The sequence below is a fragment of the Camelus dromedarius genome, chromosome 20, assembly GCF_036321535.1.
Source record: "Camelus dromedarius isolate mCamDro1 chromosome 20, mCamDro1.pat, whole genome shotgun sequence".
In the NCBI taxonomy this organism is placed as follows: Eukaryota; Metazoa; Chordata; class Mammalia; order Artiodactyla; family Camelidae; genus Camelus; species Camelus dromedarius.
Window position 1 is genome coordinate 6820246 of NC_087455.1, and position 26243 is coordinate 6846488.

Below are 26243 nucleotides of genomic sequence, written 5' to 3' on the forward strand. Positions count from 1 at the left end.
GCGGCAAGTGTGGTAAACATCCTGATTCACTTATCAGAAAGAGCAAAGTGCACAAGATGCTTCCAGGCAGACCAAAAGGTTCACCTCTACCCCCTTCTAGAAATGAAACAAAAACGAATGGGATCAGGCAAGAGGTCTCAGAATCGGTCGTGAAACACCCAAAATTTTCCTCTCAAACTCACGGAGAGTGGGAAACTTAAGACAGGCGGCAGGTCCCTGGTGCAGACTGGCAGGGCTCCTTGAAGAATTCTTGCAGATCCACATGCTTTTTGTTTTGGCTCCCCTGCCCCTCTCCCCCGACTATGGCCCATTGCACATCTCTGCTCCCCTCCTAGTAGTGAACTGTCTCACTCTCTCCCCTGCCCCTTTTCATTGTTATCTCTTCTATTTCTCTGAATAGCTCTCCTTTGCTCCCCCAAGTCCCAGGGGAATTTCCAACATGGCCACCTCACCCTCTGGGACAGGCCTCCCCCAGCTGTGGGCAGGAACCTGGTGCTAGAGGAGTCTGCCATTGGCACAACTCACTTTTCTTGAGCACTTACTGTAGGCTCTGTACAGTTTTTAGGATTGAACATGTCTGAATTCATTTACTCATCACAGCAACATTTCAAGACAGCTAGTCTTAAGCCCATTTCCACAGGGCAAGAAACTGAGGCACCGAGCTAGTAAGCTTAGGGATTCTGGAAGTAGCCTAAGATCACACATCCGGTGAGGGGCAGTGCAGGGTGTGAACCAAGCCTGGGGCAGCTGGTCCTGGTCTGAAGCAGGTACCACACATCCCTCCGACGAGTGATGGGTTAAGAAGCTCTCTCCACTTCCACAGCAGAAGGCTGACCTCTCCGACTGGGGCAGTGGAAGCTGGAAGAATTAACTGGCCCCTGGGCCAAGCTGTGCCTCTCTCCTCTTAGGATTTCTCAGAAAAGTTGAGAAAGAGGGAAAGTCCTAATAAGGAAATAAGAGCTGTAAAACCAAATTTTTTTCGGTAATGCCTCTAAAATCGTGCGTGCTGCTCTTAAGCCTCTAAGACTGGCATTCTGCCACTGAGCAAGATGTCTCCACCGTCCCTATTTCCCTATAAAGGAGGAAGGGCAATAAAACCCCGCAATGCTGACCCCGAAAGGGGGCCCGGTCCCCTAAGCCCCAGCCCCAGGCAGCCTTGGAGCTGGCCCCTGCCTGGGGTCCAGCTGCCGCGAGCTTGCCCAGCTCTGGTCGGCGTTGCAGCCTCTCCATCTGGGAGGAAAATACCGCGGCGGGCAGGCGGGCCGGGGCGGGGGCCGGGCTGCGGTGGCCGCTCAGCGGCTCAGAGTTGGGCCCCGGCCGGGGCCTCACCATTGCTCCAGCTCCGCTCCTCCCCTCCGTCTCCCTAAATCCCACCGCCAATCCCGCTCCCTTAGAGGAAGTCGGTGGCTTGGCCCAGCCACCGGCAGGGGGATCGGCCCCTTCCCGCTACCGTGCACCCGATTCGGGCTCTTCGGAGCACCGCCACGTCCTCTCGGTGGGCGCCCGTCACCTCCTCCGCGGGGCTGACCCCAAGGGGCCCCGGGCCACCTGGCCGCTCTTCCCTGCTCTGCCAGCTTGAAGGCAGCGGCCTCCGCGCGAAATGTCGTGGAGCTGTCCGCGCAGAGCCCCTCTCCGAGCGACGATCCGGTCCCAGCGCCGCCTCTGGTGTCTCCCGGGCCGGGCCTCCGCCGAGCGGGCAGCAGTCCACGTGGCTCGGAGCTCTATCTTGGGCTCGCAGGCAGCCCGGAGCCAGGGGAAAGCCGAGCCGAGTCCGGGCGGGAGGGGGGCCGGGGCGGGGGGGGGGTGTGTGTAGGGGAGCGCAGGGCAGCGAGGGGCGGGCACTGGGCGGAGGAAGGGGAGGGCCGCGCGCAGCGGAGACGCCCGCCCCGCTCTGGCGCGCCCCAGCCCTCGGCCCCGGCGGGCCCCTCCCCGGCCGGCCCGCCTCCCCCTCCCGTTACACCCGGGGGAAGGTGTTCCCGAGACCGCTCCCATCCTCACCCCGCCTCCCCGCTTCCCCGGCTCCAGCCTCCGCCGGCGGAGCTCCACTATGCCAGACAGTTTCGACACTTTGCAAAGACAAAGACCAGAGGGAGGAGGAAGAGGAGGACGGCGAGGAAGAGGAGGAGGAGAGAGAGAAGGAAAGGGCTATGTGAGCTGGGAAGGGGGCGAGTATCCCGGACACTCACCTTTTATTCTTCTCCGAGTCCTCTCATCGCCTCAAGCCCCGGAAACTTCCGCGTGTCTCCAGCCACGGTGAGTGAGCGCGCGGGGCCGGGGGTGCGCAGGGGGCTGCGTCCGCCGGAGTTGGGGCTCGGGCAGTTCCGTGTGTGTTCTCTGAGTGGAGGAGTGATTGCCCGGAGCCGGGGACAGAAGTGGTGGGGAAGGATCCAGGAGGGTGTGACAGGAGGGTGGAAGTAGATTGAAGACCCCGGGCGCCGGGAGGGAGGAAGACACGCGTAGGGAGACCTCTTAGCAGCAGCGCCGCCGGGGTTTTGGGGAGAGGACGAAGGTCGGTCAGGAGGGTCGGGCTCAGGGGTCTTCAGTGGTTTCAGGAAGAGCTGCCAGGAGCCCAACGGGGAGCCTACCCTGGGTCTGGGGCAGCGATCCCTGCGGTGGCCCCAGTGACATTGCACCCGGCGCCGGCCTGCATCTCTCGGGTCGGGGCCGCCTAAAGGTGGAGCCGCCAGAGGGGCCGCGGGTGGGATGAGACCCCACCAGGCGGCAGGGCTCTGGCTCTTTAGAGCGGAGCCTGGGGAGTGTGGGGGCGCGCGGAGGCCACCAAGTGATCCGGTCTGGCGGCCGCGGGATGGTATCCGGAGCCAGCTTCCAAATCCGCTGCGAGCAGGCGCAGATCTGGGAGGTGGCCATAACCCCCGGGGACACCGCCGGCCCGCGTTGCTCCGGATATGGTGGAGAGGTTGGCACCCGGGACGAGGCAGCTGGACGTGGCGTGGTGGGCAGGGAGGGCCTGGGGTGGGCGAAGCGGAGCGTGGCGGGGGTGGTGCTGGTGGCAACTCGAAACTCTTGAGTCCGCCCCAGTCCCGTTAGGCGCCGCAGCTGCCGCGAAATAATCTGACAAAAGTTAGCAACTTGTCTGCGTCTCGGGTGTGCGACCTGCGCGGGGCAGGGGCCGCTCCTTGGGAGAGCGCAGGAGCGGGGAGCCGTGTGGGTACAGCCAGATTCGGAATCGGGACAGTGGCGCAACTTTCAGCTCCTTCTTTCACTGAGCGTGAGTGTGTTTGTGGTTGACCTTGCGGGAGGAAGCGCGGCTGAACTTGAGATGAGGATTGAGGCTGCGCCCCAGCTGGGCAGTTATGCCCCCAGGGCACCTTCGCCTTATCCTGCGGCCGGGTCTCCTGGGAAACGTGTTGGGATCGTCCGGGTTCCTCTTGTCCGCTAGAGACCGAGTCTCCTCTCCCTCCTACCCGAGGGTCCCAGCCAGCGCCTAGCACGCGCCAGGCTCGGTGCGGGCGCTGGGCGAGTGGACACCAGCTCGCCCAGAAGCGTGCGAGTGGGTGGGGGCTGGGCGTGTCACTGCGTCTCGCGGGCTCTGTGTCCCAAAGAGGGAAACAGCCTTGACCCTGAGGACAGTAACCTCCTCGCTGCGTTACCGCATCAGTCATCCTCCTGGCTTTCACGTGCCCACGGCCGGGGAACTCCTCGCCTCTTCCAGATCACCCCCCACCTCAAGGGCCCCACGCCACGCGGATTTGTGCCGAGATGGTTCCTCAGGGAGATAGCGAGCATCCACTCCCGCTCTGCGGCTGTGTGTGTGTGTGTGTGTGTGTATGTGTTGGCAGCGGGAAAAATGAGATAGGCGGTGAACGACGTTGTCCAGCTGTCGTGCCTGGCACACAGTAGGTTGCAAAGGCTGTTTGAAAATTCCTCTACGGGGGAAGGGGCTGGCCGGGGTCTGGACATCCCTTCCCTCTTTCTCCTCACGTTTACTATTTAATTCACATCCGTCTACCCGGTCAAGCCCTTTTGGTTTCTAGACATACCTTGCGCACCTACTACGTGCTGGGCTCAAAGATGGGCTGTTTCTCGAAGCTGCAGGCGGATCCGCCTGGGCTTCTTTCTCGGGAGCTGCGGGAGAGCTGTCCGGAGGTTCGAAAAAGGCAAGGTACACTGCCCCCTACCGGCTTCCGTGGAAACTGCCGCTTGATTCCGACGCGGGGAAGAGGCACCAGCGGCTGGGTGCTTAGGGGTCGCTCACTGCCCTCCTCACACTTCTGGTTCCTCCTCCCCAAAACAATGGCCCGCCCGTTTTCTGAAATCCTGCTGTTGGCTGAAAAGACCGACCCGAATTCACCGTGACATGCCCAGGTCTGGGGGCAGAGTGGGGAGCCTTTCTAGTCTCCCATCATCTCTCTCTGACTTTGGAGTGAGATGAAATCTCTCCGAGTCTGTTTCCATATGTGTAAGATGGTGTCATTACTACAACATTACAAATATGTTACACAAAATAAATACCGTATAAATTGTGTGTATGTGACCATATGTGTATATACGCACATATGGTCACACACCGTATATGTGGAGAGAAATTTCATCACATAAAAAATGTATTTTGCTGAATAAATATCAGAATAAGTAGGGAGCCCCTTCGCCAACCTTTGAACAACCCTGCATGGGCAGGAACTTGCTGTCCCTGAATTTTCCTAGGCCCCTATCTACTGTCCAGGTTTACAGCTGGGACAAGGCCAGGGCCTGGGCCCCAGCAGTTTCTTCCTTCAGCTTTGCTCCACTGGCGGGGGCAGCACCTCCTTGGAGCCCTGGGCTAAGAGGAAGGAAACAGGAAGTGTGGCCTGAAGTGATAGCCGAGGGTTTCTTTAGGGGGTGCGGGTTCTCATCCTTTAAGCTCAGCTTTAGCAGGCACCAGTTAGCATGTAAGCAGCCTCCTGCTGACCTCAAGACTGTGTTTCCACTTGGAGGCAAAGGCCGGCACTCCGGGGTTGGGCTGGCCAGCACCTCTCCTGAAGTCGGGGACCTTCCCGGAACTGACCACCAGAGCCTTTGTGCTCCAGTTTTGGTGGGGTGGGTTCATCTGTGGGTCTGGCAGTGAGGGTCCTTTGGAGGTCCTGGAGCCTCAGGAGTGCATGGGGCTTTGTGCCAGATGAGTCTCCGGCTTCCCGCTCCACCACCAGCCCCAGGAGCATCCCCTGGAGGTAAGCTGTGGACAGCCCCTCAGGAAGGGGCCTCTTTTCATCTTCTGGTCAGTTAACCTTGCCTGAGTCCATTGCTGCATAGCAGGCTGCTGACCAAAGGAGTCATATTTGGACAAGACTTTGCCTTATAGGATCTAAACCTTAACCTTCTCCTGGGCCCCCTCTCACACCACAAAAAACATCCAAGAAAGGGAGAAATAAAATCCACCAGTCATCTCATCCTGAGACCACTTCCCAGGGAGTCCTACGTGCATATCTGCACACACATGCCACAGGCGGGTGGAAGAGCTGGCCTGGTCACAAAGAATTATTCTCCAGTAAGGCTTCCATACACTTGGTTCCACTGCAAAACCATGTGGAACCTTCAGTGCCCCCTCGCAGACCAGAGGATCTGGGCGCTCTCTCCTGCTCTAATCTGGTTCCAGGAGCCCAGCCTTGGGCCCTGGCGAGAGCTTGTGTTCTAGCTCCGGGGCCAACATTTAATTGCTTGGCCACGCACCCAAACTGTTTCAGGCTCTGGGTCTCAGTTTCACTCTCTGTGAAATGAGGGGCTTGGAATTCTGCCTGTGTCCCCTTGGGGCCCTTAGAGGCTTTCTTTGTGAAGACAGCCGCCCCCGCCCTCCCCACATTTGCTTTGCCTCCAGTTCCATCCTCAGAACTGTCCAGACATCCCAGCATCATAGACACCCCAGCATCACAGACAGCCCACCCCACCCCAGGTTTACTCTCACTCACGGAACCTTGAGGAGCCCACGCTCAGTCAGCCAGGTCATTCTCCAGAAATTCTCCGCCTGGCTATGGAGACGGGGCCCAGAAATGTCAGACTCTGGGGTCTGAAACCTGACAGAGTTGAGGTGACTTCTGTGAAGACGCCCTAAAGATGCCTACTGCAAATAGGAACCACGGCGACCTCTCCAGGAGGTCCCCACGGTAAGAGCTGAGAAGATGTTTTTAGAAATTTTGTACAACTCTTTCATTTTACTCACAAATCCTGAGGCCTGGTGGAGAAGTCACAGGGACCTTTGGTGACAGAGCTGATCTAGAATGCTGGCTAGTCTCAAGCTTTAAATAGATTAATTAGTCCTCCAGGTTTTCCCTCCCAAGCCCACTCTTTTCCATACGCTTCTGTCTCTGTTTCTTTATTGGAGACCGGCAAAGCCTGGGGTTCTCTCATTTCTTTAGGTGGTATTGTTGGTTGGATGGTTTAGATTTTGGTTGAATCAACATTTATTAGGAAATTCTTCTGTTCCAGGCACCATGCAAGGTGCTGGAAGTGTAGAGATGGAAGGACACATATTTGGTCTGCGTCCCCCACCCCCAGAGGTCATGGTGTCAGGGGAGGTGCGTGTGGACGTACAGTTACCCTACAGTGCTGTTTGCACTAGAGCAGAAATATGCATGTGCTCAGGCAGGGTTGGGACAGGGGAGGGAATGGATTCCTCTGCCTTGGGGGACCCACAGAAGGGTCCGTTGAGGAAACAACCCCTGGGTAACTTGGGGAATTCTTCTAGACATCAGTCAGACTACAGGAGAGCAAAGGTATTTTCTTGAATGCGTAGAATTGATGTCTAATCAAAGTGGTCTGCGTGCAAGAAAAATAAAGTAAAAGAACAGATTGGCTGTAGGTCTCTTGTGCATGGTTCTGCAGAGGTGAGGGAACTGGGGATTTTAGGGGTTCGGTGCTTTGGCCCCCGGTTCCTGTACTACATCCTGATCTCCGGTTTGCTTCTGTGGGATTCATCATTGTCACTCAGCCAGAGGTCCCTGAACCCTGCGATCCTCCGAGGGCTCTGGGTTTCAGAGTGATGGCATGGAAAAAATGAGAGTGGCTGCTTTGCTTTGGTTTCAAAAAAATAAAATTCAACGCTTTGTCTTTAGTATTTGTCCTTATACTTCAGCTCCGATTGAAATAGCTGATTTGGGAGAGTGCGATTCAATGGCAGGTGGTGTGGGGTCGGAAGTGCCACCGTGGTCCAGCTGTGTGAGCTCGGGCAAGCCCTGCACCCCTTATGGGCCAGATTCAAGATGCGGTGGGCAGTTGTCCCTCAGGATGTGGGCCCCTGTGAGGGTGAAATTAGAGTGTATGTGAGAGAGGACTGCAGCTGGGACCATGCTCCTGGAGCCTCCTGGGATCCCACTGAAGAGCCTGGTTCCAGAGAGTTGTAAGAGGATGTGCTGGCTGGACAGAGCATGTGGGACTAGCAGGGTTGACTGCAGGTGTTAAGTTTTGGAAAGCTCTTGGAAAAACACGTGAAACACAAGGCTGGTTTTAATGGTACATGGTTGGTTAATAACCCACCCTGGCAGGAGTGAGGTGGAATGGTTGGGTTGGAGTAGTAACATTCTTTTCTCCTTCCTGCAAGTTGTATGAAGTTTTAAAGTTTCTTTTCTCCTACGGCATGACCCAGAGAGGTACCAGGAGCAGGGACACCTGGGTTGGGGGAGGGAGATGCTCTCTGCCCTGAGTCCCTACTGTGTGGCTTGGCTGGTCAGCTGAGGGCGTGGCATGTGTGGAGGCTGAAGGCCCTGGAGTGGACTCTGTCGTGGTCAGCACTGGGGCAATGAGGTGGCTCCGATGTCAGGATATTTCCTCTGGGCAGGGGGACCTCCTCGGTCCTGGTCCTGCTCCTGCCCCTTGACCTTGGGTACATCACTTAGCCCGAGTTTCCATTTCCTCAACTAGATGGCAATATAAATCCCCCAAGACAGGATGGGGCATGTGAACAGGCCTTACTGCTTATAAATTAAGCAGCATTTACTTTTTAGTAAATGGTTAGCGTGTGCCCAGTATTGTGGCAAGTATTTTAAACCTCAGATCCTTCTGTGTTCCAGTAGAAAACATATGAACTCAAGCTGAGTGGAGAGTTTAAGAGAGAGTGTTTACAGAGCTGGGAGTGGTATTTAGGTAAATCAGCATGGGATGTGACAGTACCTGGGCCCAGTGACCACGCCCCACCACTCCCATCCCCCAAGAAGAGGCAAAGGGAGGGGTGGGGGAGGGGAACCAGGAAAGGGTGGCATTAGGAGCTGATACACTTAGTTTTTAGAAAGGGCCTCCTGACCCCTGGCAGGAGAGGGCCAGGAGGATACGCTCTCCCACCTCGCTCGGTTCTGCCTGCCCCCCACAATCCCTATGCCAAGAGCTGAGCCCACCCAGCAGCCAGAGGTCAAGGGCTTCCTTGTTGGAGCCTCTCAAGGTCAAGACAGGGTGGAGACAGCCGGGAGCAGGCCTGGAGGGGAGCAGGTAAAAGCCTGTCATCTTCTGTGATGACACAGGAATCCCAGAGGACAGGGAGGAAGCTGGAGGCGGAAGAGGAACTCCTTGCCCAAGGCTGCACGGCCGGTGGAAGCCCGAGTTTGAACCTGTCATGCTCTGTCCACACTAATACAAGTGCGTCGGGTGTTAGATGTTATGAAATCCTTACGCTATTTTTAGTAGCATCTTGAGAGAAACAGAATAACCCAAGTATTAAGGTTTCATTCCCAGGTTTATCACCTATTACTCAGTGATCAAATTACTTACCTTTTCTGTGTCTCCGTTTCCTCCTTTGTCCAGGCGATGGTGTTTTGGACAGTTGATGTGAAAGATACACAAGAGAGGGGTGGGTGCAGCTCAGGGGTAGAGCGCATGCTTAGCATGCACGAAGTCCTTGGTTCAATCCCCAGTACCTCCACTAAAAAATGTTATTTTTTTAATTAAAAAAAGAAAGATATGCAAGAGTCACCTGACAAATTTTAGCTTTTATTCCTGAAAAGGTCAAGATTCAGACATGTTGGTATAGGGGTGGGCTGAGCTCCACCACATCCTTTTAGCCTATTCAATATTCAATTATCAAAGAATCCTATTTGAATATTCTATGTTAAGGGGTTTTTCCTTCCAAGAACATCTGGGGATGTTTAGACCATTTCTTTTGCCTCTACATGTGTGTGTGTCTGTGTGACTATCTGTGTGTATGTATGTATGTGTGTGTGTATATATGTGTGTGTGTATATATATATATATATATAGTTATTCTCTAAAATACTTAAAAGCTATCTAATTAGGTCTGATTCTGGAACCCTTAGGAGAACATAAAATACAAATTAAAAATCATTTACAGTAATACAGAGAAATTGAGAAGAAAAGAACATTAGTTCCAAATTATTTGTCAGCATTAAAAAAAGAGGTTGCAAATGACTTCTGGGAGGTCCACACTTGGATGTGACAAGAAAATACTTTCTCTGACTTTCACCAGATACCTTAAAAAAATCAAACCTACATAGTTATCATTGTGATAGATTTTGCTGCATTAAAAAAAAAATCCATTTGAATTCATACTGAACTAACAGAACGGAGTGACTAAAAATTCCCTTCATGCATATTTACTTAGCAGAGGGCTCTTGAGAAAAACCCAACCAAAAAAACACGACCAAAGCAAACCCAGCTACTTCTCTCACTGAGAGAGTGGAATGACTCCAAAATATTGTTTCATGCTCCAAAAACCTAAAACAACTCCACATAAAAGACGAAAATCCATCTAATTGGGCATGTACCTTTTCAGAAATAAAAGGCTCAGTGGAAAGGAGAGAAAATTAAAAAAAAAAAAATGTTTTTCCTTGGAAGACTAGACTGGAGCCCAGAATAAATCCCCTGAATTTGGCCGAGTAATGAAGGGCTGCATTCTGTCTCCCTGTGGTTTGCCTAGAGCCCCGGGGAACTCTCAGTGGTCTCAGAGCTAAAATACCCTCTGAAACCCGCCTCAGTGCACACAGCCATTGGCATCTGCAGGTCTGACCCTGTTTGGACCTCAGTTTGACTCCTCCATGTGCTATACTGGGTTGGGGGTCCTCCCATTTTGCAGAGGGAGTGACTTGCCCAAGGTCACAGGTCTCCCCTGCAGTGCCTAGAATTACCTTTATGTAAAGTTGGTAACTCCTGAGGAAGGAAGCAGCCCACACTTCCAGCCACCTCGCAGCCCCATCACATCTTCCGCCTCCACTCACCCCTGAGAACCCCCCCCATCCACCCTTCCTGTCCTGAACTGTACGAGTGAGGCAGCTGACGCTCAGTCAGGTGATCTGGTCCACACCCGGCACTTGCTTAGGAAAGGGCCTCTGACCCTGGTGGAGCCACCTCCCTGCATCCCAGCCCCTCAGGGTCTTGCTGTCTCCACCTCACCCCCTGCTCCCTCCATCTGCTTGGTTGACTCTGAGAACAGAGGCCAAAAAAACGCATAAACGAAGTCTCAGCCTCCTCCTTAGATCCTAGCATCAACTTAGGAGGCCAAAGCTTTATCGCTGTGACAATATGACGCCGCACAGCACAATCTAACACAGCACAGCACCTCGCAAACAGCGACCACAACTGCCCTTCACGGTTCGTGTGAAGTAGGTGCGGAGGGACCGCAGCCAGAAACAGACCTGACCGAGAACCAGCCTGAGCATTGGCAAGCCGCCCTCCGGGGGAGACTCGCTGGGGGGCAGGCGTCCTAGACCCAGGTAGGCAGGTCATAGTGGCACCTCCGGAGAGGAGCCGTCAACCAACGAGTCAGACGTTTCACTCGGGAATTTCCCTGATACTTCGTTTTTTGGCTTGTAAATCATTTTCTCTCACAAGACAGAAAATCAGCTAGGACATGGAGTCGAAGTCAGAGAACAAAGGCAGGAACGGGGTTTGTGAGAAAGGAGAGAGGAGAGAAACAGCCTGCAGACCCTCAGGGAGCAGGGAAGATGCCTGCACGTTTGGGGGGAGGAGGTGAAGTGATTAACTGTCCGTGAGCAGAGGGGTTACAGTGTGTGCTCTGTGCTTGAGCAGGACTTTAAAGGCTACAGTTGACGGTTTTTAAAGGTTTCAGTTGATGGATTTTCTAGTAAACCTGAGAGTTTACCTGTGGAGCCTGCTCTCTGGGCTTCCTTGTGCCCATTAGCACCTCCACCTCCACTGGGCCAGGGTGTACACTTTCCCTCATTAGAGTTAATTATTATCCCTAGTCTTTACAACAGCCCTGTAAAGTCACTGTTTGTACTTTTTCTTAAAAAACTAATCCCATTTTACAAATGTGGAAACAGGCTCAGAGAAGGTAAGCCACTTGCCCAAGGTCACACAGCTAGCTAGAAAGTGGCAGAACCAGAATTCATAACTGTCCCATTTCTGCCCGAAGCCAGAGATCTCAGGCCGTGTGCTGTGTAATTGTCAGGATGACCCTGTGTCTCTAGATCAGGGGAACTGGGAAGGGTGGGGCTGCCTCCCTAAGAGGTGCAGCTGTCAAACACATTACACTGGGTGTCTGTCCCCAAGTAGCCCAGGAGGTGTGCCATCCAACCTGATGCGTGGTACAAATGGACCCAAGTTCTGTAACATCCTTTTTGGAAGGAGGTTTTAATTTTTCTCCCCATGCTATTGGCCAAAGGCTCAGATTCCAGGCCTTTTCCCCGATTCACTGTTTGGGGCTGGTTGGATGGGTGTATTCAGCCCGTGGTCGTCTGGCTGGATTCTCAGATTGACACGTGCATCCCTGCCTTGCTGACTGCAAGCTCTCATCCTTTGGCTCATCTGCATAGATGCAATTCAGAGATCTCCATGGTTCCTGGGGATTGAGGAAGGACTGTGAGCTGGAAGCTTAGTATAAAGTTTGTCATCAGGCTTGGACACCTACCAGATCCCTAGACAGGTGTCTCTGGGGCAGTCTGCTTCAAGAAAAATGAGCAGTAAAAGTCGCTGTTGCAGCATCCAAAAATTCCCTCTTAATAACATCTTCACAATGGAGAGAAAGCTGTGTTGTTCTTCCTGTTACTTGAAAACCCTGTTAATCCTACCACCTGGTGGAGAGTTTGTTGAATAAAGACTGTTGCTTGGGAAACATTAGCTGCCGCAAACAAGAATGTCTTAATTGGTTGTTTCTAAAGCATATTCTTTAAATTTTAAATGTCAGTCTTTCAGCAAAAAAAAGGAAATTAAAACGAAAAGGAGAGGTTAGAAGGCAGGCTGTGCACCACCACCTAGGAGAAATTTCAAGTTTCAGAATGGTTTGAAGAACTGGCTCCAGTGTAAATGCTGCTTCTGTTTTTCTGTCTCAAACCTATGACAGGAAACAAACTGAACTAAGCAAAAATCATCCATGAACTACAGGATTGTATAAATTAAGCTGATGTCTATACAATACCAAACATCCAAACAAGGAGAACAAGACGAACTGGCTTTGGGGACAGTTTTGAATATCGGAATGCCTCTGCATCGTCAGGGACCTGCCCCTGGGGTGGAGTAAAGGGGTTTCTCTTTTTCTCTGGGTGTGAGCCTTGGTGTCATAAGCTGTGACCGTTATAGGAGGGGCTGAGAGGAAGCTGTGTGTGCGTCGGCTGAATGATAACAAGTTACAGAGGCAGCATGTGTAAAAGAGCATGAAATCGGAAAGCACTGTAAAATCCCAGCATTTGCAAAGATCCTTAGCAGTGCCCTTGTTCAGCCTTCCTCTCCTCCAAGACTTCAAGCATCCATCTACCGAGTCATTCGTTGCTTCACTCAATACAGTCCTGCTTTGCCACTTCCTTGCTGTGTGACCTTGAGTGAGTTACATAAGCTCTCTGTGCCTCCATTGCCTCATCTATAAAATATGGATAATAATAGTACCTACCTCCTGGTGGAGTCTAAGTGAGTTAATATTTGGAACGTGTTTAGACCAGGGCCCTGCAGAGTGCCTCCCGTATCAGTGCTTGCTGAGTACGTGCTATGATCATCATCTTTCAAGTTTAGAAATCCCTTACTCAGCCTCTCGTGAGTTAGGTTTCCTCACTTTGACTCAAGCGTGTTGTTATCCTGCATCTGCTTGAATGCTGCCAGTGAGAACCGGATCTGTGCCCCACACAGTGGCCTTTTGACTTCCGGGCACCTCTGTGGATTAGAAAGCTCTTCCTCACACAGAGCTTCCAACCCTGGAGGGCTTCCTAGAGGAGGTGGTAGGGTGAGGGTCTCTGGAGCTGTCTACATTTAAGGCTGGGAAAGTTCCCTGGGCTTGAGAAGGTACAGTGTGGCCCCTGGACACCAGTGGTAGACACGGTCCACCTGAGACTTGGGATGTGATATTTTAGACATTCCCTGCCCGATTTTTCATCTCTAAGACAGCTCAGCTGGAGGACTGACCGGTGTGATTCCTCAGCCTTAGCAGGCGGAGCCTCAGTGAGAAGCCAGCCCCATGTTCAAGGCTGCCATGGCCTGCTTTCACTGCGGGCTTTCCTGCCCGACTCGGGCAGCTCAGTCTGTCCTAGAGACGAACTTCCAGTGCGTGGACCCTGGTGCCAGGTCTCCTAGATGAACCGCTGCCCAGGCCTCCTGTGCTCATGATCCCCATCGTGTACACCTGTGTCCCAGAAACACCCCCAAACACACAGTCTCTTTTAGACCCCCACTCTGAGCAAGTCTGCATGCATTTTTGTGCCCTTCTATCTCTCTGCCCTTCCATCCTTTCTGAGTTTCTGCCCAGGAGACACCACTACTGAATCAAACCATACTAAACTCCTTCACTAAACCATACTTGAAAAGGCTATAAATAGGACAGTTAAAGGTGGCACTCTGGTCACATTCACCGCAGACCGCCTCTGCATGACGCCAGTGTGGCCTCCTGCCCAAGGTTTTCATTTTCAGTACAGGTTTTCTTCCCTCATTTCCCTCCTTTCCCTCCTTCTTTCCTTCCTTCCTTCCTTCCCTCTGTCCCTCTCTTATTTTCTTCTTCCTCCCTTATTTCCCTTCATCCACAAAATCTTGTCCAAAAGTACCTAGTGATGCCTCCTTAGTTAGGCTGTGGTTGCCTAGAAAAAAGCCCTTTCGTGTTTCACGATTCCTCCTGGTTCCAGCAGACATGCAACTGTGCCCATCAGGCCCCGGGGAGGCCGCCCAGCCTGCCAGCATCTCCCTCCTCTGAAGGCAAATCCAGGTACCCAACAGGAAGGCCAAGGGGGCACCTCGTGTCCCGGAGGCCTCAGAGGCGGAGGGGTCAGCGAGGGTCAGGGCGAAGCACGGGCCACTTTTCGTTATCTCTTGGGCCTCCGTTTCCCCACGTGTGCTCTGGGGACACCACCACCCAGCTTTCCAGCTGTGATTTGGGATGAATCAAGCAGGAGCAGGGTGTGGGAGAAAGACCCGGAGAGCAGATGGTCTTCATGCTGGAAGACGAGTGGGAGGATGGGAGAGACAGTACACAGGGGGCAGTTCCGGGGGGAACCCACAGACAGAGCAGGGGCACGTCCCCAGCGTGCGATTGGTGGGAGGAGCAAGAGAGGAAAATATCCAGGTGCCAACCGGGTGGATCCTAACCGCCCTGCCTTCTTTCAGTCGTGAGGTCTGATCACAGTGACTTTCCCCGCGTGCAGAACGAGACTTAGCCAGACCCACATTTCAGGCAAACCGACGAGCGGAGTGTGCAGCAGGTGGGAGGCAGAGGCCTAGCATCTCACAGGTAGCCCACGGGGGAGTCTCTGCGTTGCTCCAGGGTGAGAAGGACTGGTGACTTTATCTCTCTGGGGTTTGAGAGCTGTTGGTACTCGGATGCTGAGAGATTAGAAATTGAAAGCCACCTGGAGATTCCCAGTCTGGTCACTGAGAGAACTGGGGAGCCGTGGATGACCACGGCCGCAGCAGGACAGACCAGTGAGCCCCACTGTCCCTCCCCTTGTGGTCCTGAGATGGGGGCACATCCTTCTAGAGCCCACTCAGGCTGGATAGGGAAGAGAAAGAAAGCCCCGGCTTTGAATCACACCTCTGCCAATTTCTAAGTGCATGGCCTGGGGCAAATGATATAACTCTTTCAGAGCCTCAATTTCCACATCTGTGAAGTGGGCTCGAGACCACCACCCTCAGAGGCCGGCTGTGCAGACTGAATGAAATCATGTGCAGGGAACATTAGCGTTGTCCAGACTCAGCGCACAGCAGCTGCTGTTGATGATAACATGTCCCCGGCAGAGCAGCTAGAACTCAGCATTTGGGCTCCAAATTCAGAAATCCACTCATTCTCAGGACCCCTTTCAGAGAGGGAGGGTGCCCATTCACGAACAGCTTTCCCAGCCTGTTGAGGACACCTGCTTGCTGTCCAGGTTTCTTCTTTAGACCCGCAGGGCTGGCTTCCTCAGTCCCTGGGCCGTGAGGGATGGGGTGGGGGTACAGCAGCACCCCAAAGGGGCTGTCGGGGCTGCCCCCTCAGCTTCCTCTGTTCTCGGCATCAGCCCTGTCATCCCTGGTTCCCACACCCAGAATTCCTGCCCCCTACCCCACTGTCATCCCACAGCCTGGCCAGCAGCCCTGCTCTGGACATCCTAGCACTGACACCAGGCTTTTCTAGGGCATCTCACCATCATCTTCTGATTCTGCCCCTGCACCTTCCTGCTTCTGGGTCACCCGTCCCCTCTGCAAAGTGATCTCTCCTGACAGCCTCAGTTCTAGACCTCACTCTCCATGATCGTCTTGTGCTGGTCAGGAGTTTAGATTGAGAAACCACCCACGTGGATATGTGCCATCTCCCACTGGGTACAGAGTGGTGTGGTTCTTACTGGTATGCCTGCGTCCCCTTCCTCACACAGGGGACTTCTTACGAACAGAGCCCAAGAGTGTACTGCTGTCCCTGCCAGGGCAGAGGACATGCTTGCACAGCACAAAAGAGGCTCTGTAAACACTGTTGAAGTGAACTGTGTTAGTCCTGGGCTTCAAAAGAGCCCACTTAGGAATTTTGTTTCTCACTCAGGCTGCACTCTACTGTGATCATTTAATCTCTGCAACCCTCCACTTACTCATCCGCAAGTGATGCAAATAATAGTGCACATATCTCACGACCATTGCGAGGATTAACTGAGCTTTTCAGTACAAAGGGCTTAATTTGAAAAAGTGTTAGTAAGCACTTAAAAATGGTATCATCCAAGAGAGGAGGGTATAGCTCAGTGGTAGAGCACATGCTTAGCATGCACAAGGTCCTGGGTTCAATCCCCAGTACCTCCATTAAAAAAAAAAAAAAAAGTAAATAAACCTACCCCCCTAAATGGTATCTTCCACTATGCTTACTGCTGGTCTTACCTTATAATTATTATTTTAGCAATTTCACGTTTCTTATTCTCTTGCTTTGCAGTCCAACCCCATAAAGCATTGGAAGAGGTGTAAGTTCTATTTTACCAGTGAGTAAGCTAAGACTCAGAGGAAGGCTGTTTTCCTAAACTCACGCAGCTGGACTCAACCGGCCTCCCCTTGCTTGGCACACCTAGCAGCCAGCCACCCTGGTTTGGAACAAGGCATGACCACAGGCCTCTGAGAAAAGATTCCTGTAATTTGAAAGTGCAGCCGTATTTTTCATCCAGGCCCAGTGTTAATGATTTTCCAGATAATCATTTTTTTGCTTAGAGGAGAAAAGTTATGATTTATTAAGCAGACAGGCTGTGCTCCTCCGAGTGCAATGTCGAGTTTCACTTTCAGTCCCCTGTTCTACCCACAAGAGGAAAGAAAACTGGAGAACAAAATCTCGTATAAGATTTATCGCATGTTACTGCACAGGAGAAAGGCACTTCAGATGGTGGATGCGCTAACAGGGGCAAAGAAGAAATGATTTCTGGCTCCAAAACAGGAGAAGTGAAAACTAACTGTGATTGATTTGACTGGAATTTGTCCTAGTCTTCTGTGCACCGGCTGGAATTAGTGGACATTTTTCTTGCCTCCAGGTCTCCTGGTTTAAGCCCAGCAGTTTGCTGCTAACGGCCTGGTTGGTACCTGGTGGCTGCCAGTTGGATGGAGAGAAATAAGGGGGAGAAATGGGCTGGGATGGGATGAGAGCGAGTCAGCCTGGTCGCAGGAAGAGCACTGAGCCTGGAGTTGGATGCACTCAGCTCACGTTCCCACAGCTCTGATCTCCAGCCCTGTGACCCCTGGGCCCACCTCTCTGGGCCTCAGTTTCCTCATTTGTGATCTTGGAGAGGCATAGGAGCTTGTCTGGGCCTCCCCTGAAAATGGGGATTATATCTGATTGGTCTCCCATGTATAGCACTTCACTCATTTTTGACAGTTTAGTTTTTGTTCTGAACGAGATGCAGTTGTAGGAGGGCTGGGGAAACGGTAGAGACACAGGAAGATACAAGACAGCAGGCCATCCGGAAGGAAGCTGTGATGTGGAGTTTCAGAAAAGGTTTTTAGGACCCACGTGAAAAGCAAAAGACAAGAGAGTCAAAGTAACTGCTGAGGCTGGCCCGTGCTTGCAAGCTCCCTCCTTGGGGTTGGGAATCCCATGCAATGGTCAAATACATATATAAAGAAGCCAACTGCAGGTGAATGCAAAAACTGGTTCAGGGTTATGCTTTGCTCCAAGGCCAGTCTTAGGCTTTAACCAGACTTCACAGGCAGCCGCAAGTGCCAAGCTGTGGCATCAGAGACCCGGGGCTGAACTGGGAGCAGGGCTCCACGTTTACTGTAACTCACAGATTTCCCTCTTATGTCTTACGGTAGAGCACAAGGACACTCTAAGTCCCTGCTGGTGCATGTGTACGTGTAGGTTGGCATTACGGTGATTATCAAGTCTTTCATAAGATGTAACATACATAACACTCAGATACAGGCTCCTGCTATGTTGTAAGTCAGCCGCATCTCAACTGATGCTTAGGGATTTATCTGCTTCTTCACTCGTTCATTCATTCACTCGTTCACTCAGTTGTTCATTTATTCAGCAGTCATTACTGAGCAACTCCTATACCCATACCCCCATGTGGGACAGTGGGGAAATCTAGGAGATGCCTGGTGCTTAGTAAATTCTTGCTAAATGAAAGAATAATAAATAATCCCAAATGAATGAAGAGAAGCACAGGAAGCCATGGGTACCCCAAAGTAAGGACCCTAACCCATTTGGGGGGCAGAGAAGGCAGCATGTCAAAGCAAACATCCTGGAAGTGTGGTCCATGAATTGCTTTGTTCGTTCTCACATTCAGGAGATAGTACTTGACTTTGTCCCACGGGGAAGCAGTGTGCTGGGTGGTGAGGGCCGAGTGGTGTGTAGGACAGACACACTCATGCCTCATGGAATTATCGGGCTGTGACAGTAGGAGTGCAGGGGATTGTGGGAGCATGTGGTGGCTGTGCCTGGCCCTGTCTGGCCAGTCAGCAAAGATGTCCCTGGGAAGCTCGTTGACACTGAGATCTGAAGGGTGAGTAGACAGTACAGCGGGAAAGAGGATGATGTGAGCCAGTGGTGGGAGGGAGGAAGGTGTGGGGTGCGATGTACAAGGACCCCTCTGGCTGCTGCTGAGAGTGGGGCTGGCATTGGAGGACGTCGCAACAGCAACCTGGTTAGGAGGCTGTGGCAGTGAGCCCCGGCCTTGATTCTTTCAGACATCTGAGGCTGAAAAGGAAGTTTCAGTTCAGCAGCTTCCCTTGACTGCTCTGGCTCTGGCTGCTTTGTGTTTCTTCTGTGTAAACATCCCGCCCCCATCAGGAGCTCCAAATAGAATCTGTTTATAGTCAACACCAGACACCTTCAGAGAAATCTGGGGTCAGTTGGTCATGAAATCCTTAAAATAACTCCTTCATCTTCCACTCTTCCTCTCGCCCACAGCCCAGCCTCAGCCATGGCTCTCATCATCTCTTGACCTTTCTTTCTAACAAGAATTTTAACCATGTTGTATCACTGCCAGCAGTGTAAAGATAACTTGATGGTTGTATCAGCTAGCTTCTCTGCATAACAAACAGCACCAAACCTTAGTGCTTCCAACAACAAACATTTTTTATTTCCCCTAATTCTGTGGGTTTACTGGGCAGCTTGTCTGGGGCTCAGTTGTCTCTGATGGTCTCACCCACGAGCCTGGGGGCTCAGCTGGGAAGACTGGGATGCCTTTTGCCTCTCCCCATGTTGTTTCTCATCAGGGGGCTCACTCGGGCATGTTAGTGTGCAGCAGAATGAGTCCCAGCTGCAAGACAGAGGAAATTCTGCGTATAAGCACTCTTAAGCCTTTCTTTGTGTTACACTTGTTATCGGCTTATTGTTCAAAAGGGCCAAGTTCAGGCTCAAAGGGTGGAAAAATGGACTGCACTTCATCATGGGAGGGAAAGCAAAGCAACACCACAGAGGGGTGTGCTGCAAGGTGACAGGAGCAAATTAGGGGCTGTTACCACCGTTGTCTCTCCCAGTGGCTAAGATGAAGACTTTGGAACCAGACAGAGGTGGGGGTTCCTGTCATGGTCTCTTCTCTCCCCTTATGGCCTCTGTCACGCTGGGCAAGTTTGTTCACGTCAGCTCTGCAAGCCTCAGCTGCCCATCCACGAAATGGGAATAATCAGTGTGGTCATCTGGGTTATTTCATGAGCAGATCCGCTGAGAAAACACATGGTCTGCACATCGCAGTTCTTGGGACTCAGAGCTCCACTGAGGGTTTCTGTAACTGTTCTCAGATGAGGTCTTCAAAAGTCCTCTCCTGTCCGGCCCCTGCCTGGTTTGTCCTAACTTTGATCTCATAATTTTCACTTTCAAGACCCGCATATTTCTGTATGTTTATCCTTAGCAATACTTTACCCAAGGCTTTTTCTTTTGCCCAATAGCATCTCACTTGTACTTTGATCAAGGGGCTGCTAAAAATGTCTCCACTTCCAATTCGTCTTTCTGACTGAGTTGGCTGTTTTCTCCCCAACTCTCCCAAAGCTTATCCACATCCACAATCGTATTGCTCTGGGTTCTTTACTTGTTTTCTCCACCAGGCCGAGCTCCTCGAGGGTGTGAACGACACCGTCGCTTACCTCTGTCTCTGGCACTTGGCTCTGTGCGTGAAACAGAATAGGGGTTTATTGACAACGTATTTGATGTATCAGTCACTGGGTGAGTGAGAGGGGAAGTGGGTGAACATCTTTTATTTAATTGAGTCATCTTCAAAAGGCAGCAAGTGATCTAAATGTCAAAGCTGACAGACTCTCCTCCTCTTCCCTTCCGGCTGCTACCATTTTCAGACTCAATCTTTCTGACGTGGAAATGCCCGCAGAAGTAATTAGCATCTCCAGGAGCTGTGGTGAGGAGACGGCTTGAGGTCTGCAGCCGGGACAGACATCTGGGGACCAGAGATGGACACTCCCTCACCCCACTGAGGTAATGACCAACTAACCTCGCGCTGCCCCGGAGAGAGGCGCTGCCTTTCTGGCCTCTTCCTTGGATTATGTTGGGTGTGGGTGGGGAGATGTCCCCTGTATCTCGGTCTCTTTGTACTTGGCCTGCTGTCCCGGGATATCCTATAAAGAGGAAATGCTTTCTCCCTCTGGGAAAAATGCAGGCCTCTTAGAGTATCAAGCAACCTCTCTTTTTCTTAAAAGTCTTCTGCGCTTTCATGAAAACTGGTAAATCCTTCCATGACAAGTGCCTGCCATCCCACAGAAGGCCTGCAGTGACACTCTGGTGTGTCCCGGAGTGAGCACTCAGTTACCAAACACTGTGACCCACACGACAAATCCGGCCTGGTTGTGTTTGACAAATAAAGTTTTATTGGCACCGAGCCACGCTCATCCGTTCAGTATATCTGTGGTGCTGTGACACCACGACAGCAGCTCGGACAGACGGTGTGGCCTAAAGCTGGAAGTGATGACAGTGTGGTCTTTCACAGAAAAAGCATGCCAGTCCCCGGTCTGGAGCTGAGCTGTCCACACGTATCCACTCTGTATACGGCTGTTTAAATTTTCATTAATGAAAATTAAATAAAAGTAAACATTTAGTCCTCGGTCACACTCACCACTTTTCAAGTGCAAATAACCACATGTGGCTCGTGGCTGCCATTTTGGAGCGAGCAGACTGAGAGCATTTCCATCTCGGCTTGGGAAAGCGGTGGTCACCCCGGGATGTCTCTCCTCGCTCTGTCCGCCTCCAACTCAGCGTGGGCATGATTGGAACCATCGTGAAAGAAGGAAGGTTCTTGTGAGTGTGTAGGTGTGTGTGTAGCTGTTCTGTATCGTTGGCAGGACATCTGTGTATCTACCTGTCTACCTCCTCGTCTATAAACAATAGATTTGCTTTTAAAGTTTCTTTGGGCAGCTGACCTATGGCATCTGTATGCCAGCCTATGTAGAAACTAAGGCGCTTGGGCCTTGGGGTCTGTTAGTTTTAGGTGCAGATAGAGAGATACCGCTGGGAGCTTTGTCCTTGCTATGGTCACAGGTGGGTGGACACAGTATGGGCCTCCTGCAAAGGGGAAGAAGCAATGGCCATGGCATGCCATGGTCTGAAGATAAGGACAAGGGAGATAAGAAACAGAGCAAGAAAAATGAGCTGAAGATAGTGGTGAAGATATCATATATATATATATATATATACACATATCTCCAGATAAGATATCTGAAAGAACGAGGAAGGGTGGAGACAGAAAATGATAAGAAGGGATCTCAGGTTTATGTTCAAGAAACACATTGAATGAAGCAGTGGGGTTGGGACCTTGTCACACCTCAGAGCTGGGCTGAGCACAGCCAGTTCTATACAACAGACCTTTGGGGAGAGCCTTGGACTTGGCAGCAGTCCCGCCATCTTGGATGGGTCAGGATCTGGGGGCAAATAAGAGCCTCCACTTGTTGTTTAAGCCAGTGTGCAGTGGGGAGTAACAAGGGCCAGACACCGAGATGCCCAGTGTTTATGGATGGGTTTTGAGAAGGAACAGAGAAAAAGTTCTAGGTGGCCAAGAGGCCTGGGCAAGGACCGGGTTGTGTGTTTAGGAGCTGTCCTTTTTCAACCTGGAGTTGCCAGGAACTTGCAAGAACAAAGCAGAGGTTCAGAGGATGACAAAAGTCCCAATGCACATGCATCACGTGCATCCCGGTCTGCGAATGCCTTCCGCCTCTCTTCTCGTGGTTGGCCCTCAGCCTCCTCACTGTTGTAGGTGCGTGTTGCATGCATTTGAATAGGTGGCAAGTGTTTTGGTAACAAACCCTCAAATAATGCAGTTTAATGCAGACGTTAAGTTATTAGAAGTAACAGTAATAAAGATACTAATTTTTTGGTTCTTAATTCCAAGCACATCAAGACTGATGAAAGTGGTGATGGTGATGAGTGACAGCGATGATATTATCCACTTCCTGCTTACAACACGCCGGGTGTGCTGTTTTGCAAATAATAATAATTACTATTATTATGATAGCTTTAAATTATTGGGCACATATGCATAATGTGCCAATCATCATGCTAAATTTTATATTCACTTTTTCTGTCATCTGAACCCAGAGCTTTCTTTTCAATTAAAAATTGTTTTCCCAATTACTTTATTTTTATATAATTGCAAATTTATAGATAACCTGCAAGAATAGCCAAAGAACCATGGCTACACTTTACCCAGGTTTCTCAAGTGTTCGTATTTTATACTCTACTCCTGAAATCACAGAATTCTTATAACCACAATACTGCTAAGTCAGAAACTTAAGACTGACTCGCTGCAAACATTGGCTTGCATCTCCTGACATCAACCTTTTGGATACATTGAAGCCAGTTATTTTCCAGACGGTCCCTCAGTTTGTGTTTGTCAGATCCTTCCTCCTGGTCAGATTTAGACTGCATGCTTTTGCCCGAATCCCACAGAACTGATGCTGTATCCTTGGTGCCTCGTGTTGGGAGGTGATGCTGGTCTGTCCTGGGACTGGTGATGCTCCTTTGTCCCTTGGTTAAGGCGACGTCTGCCGGGTGTCTCCATGGGAAGTCACTGTTTCACCTCTGTAATTTCTAGGTATCTTGTGGGGAGATGCTGTGGGACTTATCACCCCTTAATGCATCACCCCCTAGTCTTAGCAACTGTTACTACTGGGGTAGCCTTGCTTCTAGGCCCTCTGAGCAGACAGCTGAGAAATGTGAGGGGGGTGTGCGTGCGTGTGTGTGGGGTGGGGTGTGTATGGATATTTATAGACACGTGCGTGCACATCCAGGTATCCATCCACATTATACATACGTGCACCATCAAGGTTATTTCTAAACCAACCTGTCTGCATTTAAAACCACCATGAGTGCACACTGATGCTTCTGGAACATTCTTGAAATTCCTGTCTGTCTAAATGATGCCGAATAGCCACTCCGTCCCCACCTTCAATGCCACCACCCACCACATTTGTTAAGCTATGGACCAGGTCCTGTTTTGGACCCTTGCTGCTGTCACTGCTTGCAAAAACCCAGTGGCCCAAGTACAGAGAAGGAAACAGGATTCTGGCAAGCTAATTCAGTGACGCAGCTAGTGAGCATGACGAGCACGCGCTGAGCTCCTGTCTGCCTTTTGACATTTGATCAGATGGCCCTGGTACTGTCCCAGGGAAAAAAGCACAAAAGGTGGGGAAGTGTTTGTCCCCCTGGACCTGGGGCCTCTGGCCCTCACAGCAGCAAGAAAGTCCAAACGTATTGGTGGATGCCCACCTCCTTCACACCCAGGAGCCGTGCTCGTGGTCTGCATCATGTAATACACAACAGGGTGTGCAGAGGTGTTGTGGAAACGTGCATCCGGGTCTAATTGCCTGCGTGTGAGTGTTTCTATGGGCGAGGGCGGGGGTGCCTGGCTGCAGTGTTTGCAAAAGCCTTGGTCGGGTGGAGGTGTGATCACGGAACTGGGCCTCTCTGGGGAGAGGGCATTCCCTCTCTTGCAGTGGGGGTTTTCTGGGTGACCTACTTAAGCACAGAGGCCTGAATTTAAACACATTTGTACCCCCAGCTCCCAGCAGAATATACATAGAATGTGCAGTTGGGAAATGCTAGTTTCATTCATGTAGCAACAAATATTTTTGAGATACCTCTCTGTGCCAGGCTCTGTTCTAGGCAGACGACGACCTAGGGAGTTCACATGCAAGCAGAGAACTGGGGAGGGAAGAGACTGATAGCGAGCAGGAAGAGATTTACGTGAATACGTGTATGCTCGCAGGGCCGGGGGCAGGCCGAGGGACCCAGGGGAGACCACAGTGTAGGTGTGGTGGTCCAGGAGGGTCACTCTGGGGAGATGTTTATGGAACCAAATCCCACAGACAATGAGGGGTGGAGAGAGGAGGGGCTGCTGATCAAAGGACAGGCAGGGGAGTTGTTCACTCTCCTCCAGGGGCTGTGGCCTCCCCAGCCCCGGGGGCCAGGCCTGTTTTTTCCAGTGCCTCCTTTTCAGGCCTGAAGAGTCACGTGCACCGACGTTCTTCCTCAAAACTCAAGCATTTCCTCCCCCCCAAAAATAAATGTTATCAGCTGGCCCACAGGCAGGCTGGAGGCCAAGGTATTCTGTGTAGATAAAGGCACATCCTGGCAGTCATTAGATGTTGAAAGGAACAGCAGCGAAATGCTGGTGGAATTTCTGTCACTGATAACCTTTAAGAAAAGAGCCCTAGTTGCAGGAACAGGGGTGGTTTCCCTGGAAGAGCGGAGACTTGGAGGAGCCGTCTTTGAACAGCTGAAAGGCCGTCAGATGAAAAAGGATTAACTTGTACGGGACAATTTTGAGGAAAAGATCCAAGTGGAGCGATTGAAATGAACAGATTTTAACTCACGGGGTGTTTTTTCCTTCCTTCTTATCCCCTCATTCATTCATTCATTCATTCACCCAGCAAACACATCTAGGTGCCTGGCATGGTGCCGCGTGTTGGAGGTAAAACAGAATAAGACAAGCTCTCTGTCCTCAAGATGTTAATAATTTAATGGGAGAAACAGACAGATTAACAAATCAGCGGGGTGTACGGTTGCAGTTCCGAGTTCTGTGAGGCCTGAGGTTAATAGAATTTGGGGCTTCTCTTTAAGAAAAAGGATACAAGGCTATGTGTTTAAAATACAAGCCCCAGACAAGTGGGGAGCCACCGAGGGGCCTTGGTGCTTAAGCCTCCTTGCTGGGGGCCAGGCCTCCCCTGGGGTCGGTGAGAGGGATTTGTCACGTGGGTACCTGGAGCCGCCGGGGCTGGCTTGGCACCAGGGTTTGTTAACTGCAGGAGGCTGGACAAACACTTGGCAGAGAGGCCGGCAGTGGGAGTTCCAGTGTCCATCCAGGAGGGGGTCTCATCTTCTGAGTCCTCCGAGCCCTTGTTCTTGGGCTAAAGACTTTTTCCTTCTTCATGCTGCTGTGATTTCAAAGGGGCTTTCCTTGCAATTCTGCAGGCTGACCTTACGATCCCACTACCGGGACTGCGTTTTATGGACTCACGTGGACTTCCGGAGTACAAAAGTGCCGGTGGGGTGTGTGTGAGCCCTTTCGGCGGGCTGACCGGGGGTCATACACTCTTCTGACAGCCCCAGATCTTGACAGCTTTAACCCTACAGCTGCTCTGGAAGCTAGCTGTTGTCATTCTCCCATTTTACTGATGATGGAGCCAAGGCACAGAGTGGTTAAGTAACGTATTCACAGATGCACAGCTAGTAAGTGGAGGGGCTGAGCTTTCAAGGTGTATAGTCTGCCTCTAACCACTTGCTGCGTTACCTCTCCTTGATTCTCGCTGCCTGATTCTCCTGGAAACATCCTAAGTGGCCAGTATTGGACAACGGCTAACGTGCATCCAGAGGATGGGATACTACGTGTTGGAACCACACAAAGAGTTCTTACCAGCACGTTGAAATGCTTTCCTAGGGGTGAAGGCTGAATACATAGAAAGTAACACTAACTGTCAACAGTAACCAAGTGCTAGCAGTGCTTGAACCTTGTCTTAGTCTTAGCCGGTTATGCCAGCTCATTTGTTCAATAGGTTTTAACTGAGCTTCTGTTATGTACCTGATACCAGGGGTATGGTGGTGACAAACTCAAACACGGTTCTGCTCTCATGCAGCTATGACCCAGGCTTCTGTCTGCTCAGTCTGTCTTTGTTTTCTCCCTCCACGCTGTCCGAGATGTACCTTCCTCAGGCCCTGCTTGGTCCCTGGCCCTCAGATCCAGCCCCTCGCTACATCCGCTGCCATATTTGTAAAATGGACCAGGGACCCACAGATGTTCCCGACGTCAGGGTGTGGGCGGGCTCTCCACAGTTGTCAGCAGGCCCACCTCAGGTCGTCACCATCTTCTAGAAGGGTCAGGCTCCTGACAGCTGCAGTGACTGCCCATCTCCCTGAATGTTCAAAGATTCAGCTCCGGTTGACAGCCAGGCCGGAAGGGAGGAAGCAAAGGCCTTGGATTCCAGAGAACAAGCTTCAAGACGGC

General features: G+C 51.6%; 1 protein-coding gene across 6 annotated transcripts in view; it reads left to right on the forward strand.

The window, feature by feature from the left end:
• Positions 1-2009: 2009 nt before the first annotated feature.
• The window catches only part of ST3GAL1 (ST3 beta-galactoside alpha-2,3-sialyltransferase 1), an 85651-nt gene continuing 61417 nt past the window's right edge, over positions 2010-26243 (forward strand). For 2 of the 6 annotated variants that reach the window (XM_031439662.2, XM_010988804.3), the window contains exons 1-2: positions 2010-2253; positions 20095-20230. The gene's annotated coding sequence lies outside the window, so the exon portion shown is untranslated. Of the gene's footprint in view, positions 2254-3094; positions 3230-19848; positions 19967-20094; positions 20231-26243 lie in introns of those variants that run through there. The other 4 variants (XM_031439665.2, XM_031439666.2, XM_064476819.1 and 1 more) reach the window with 3 other exon arrangements.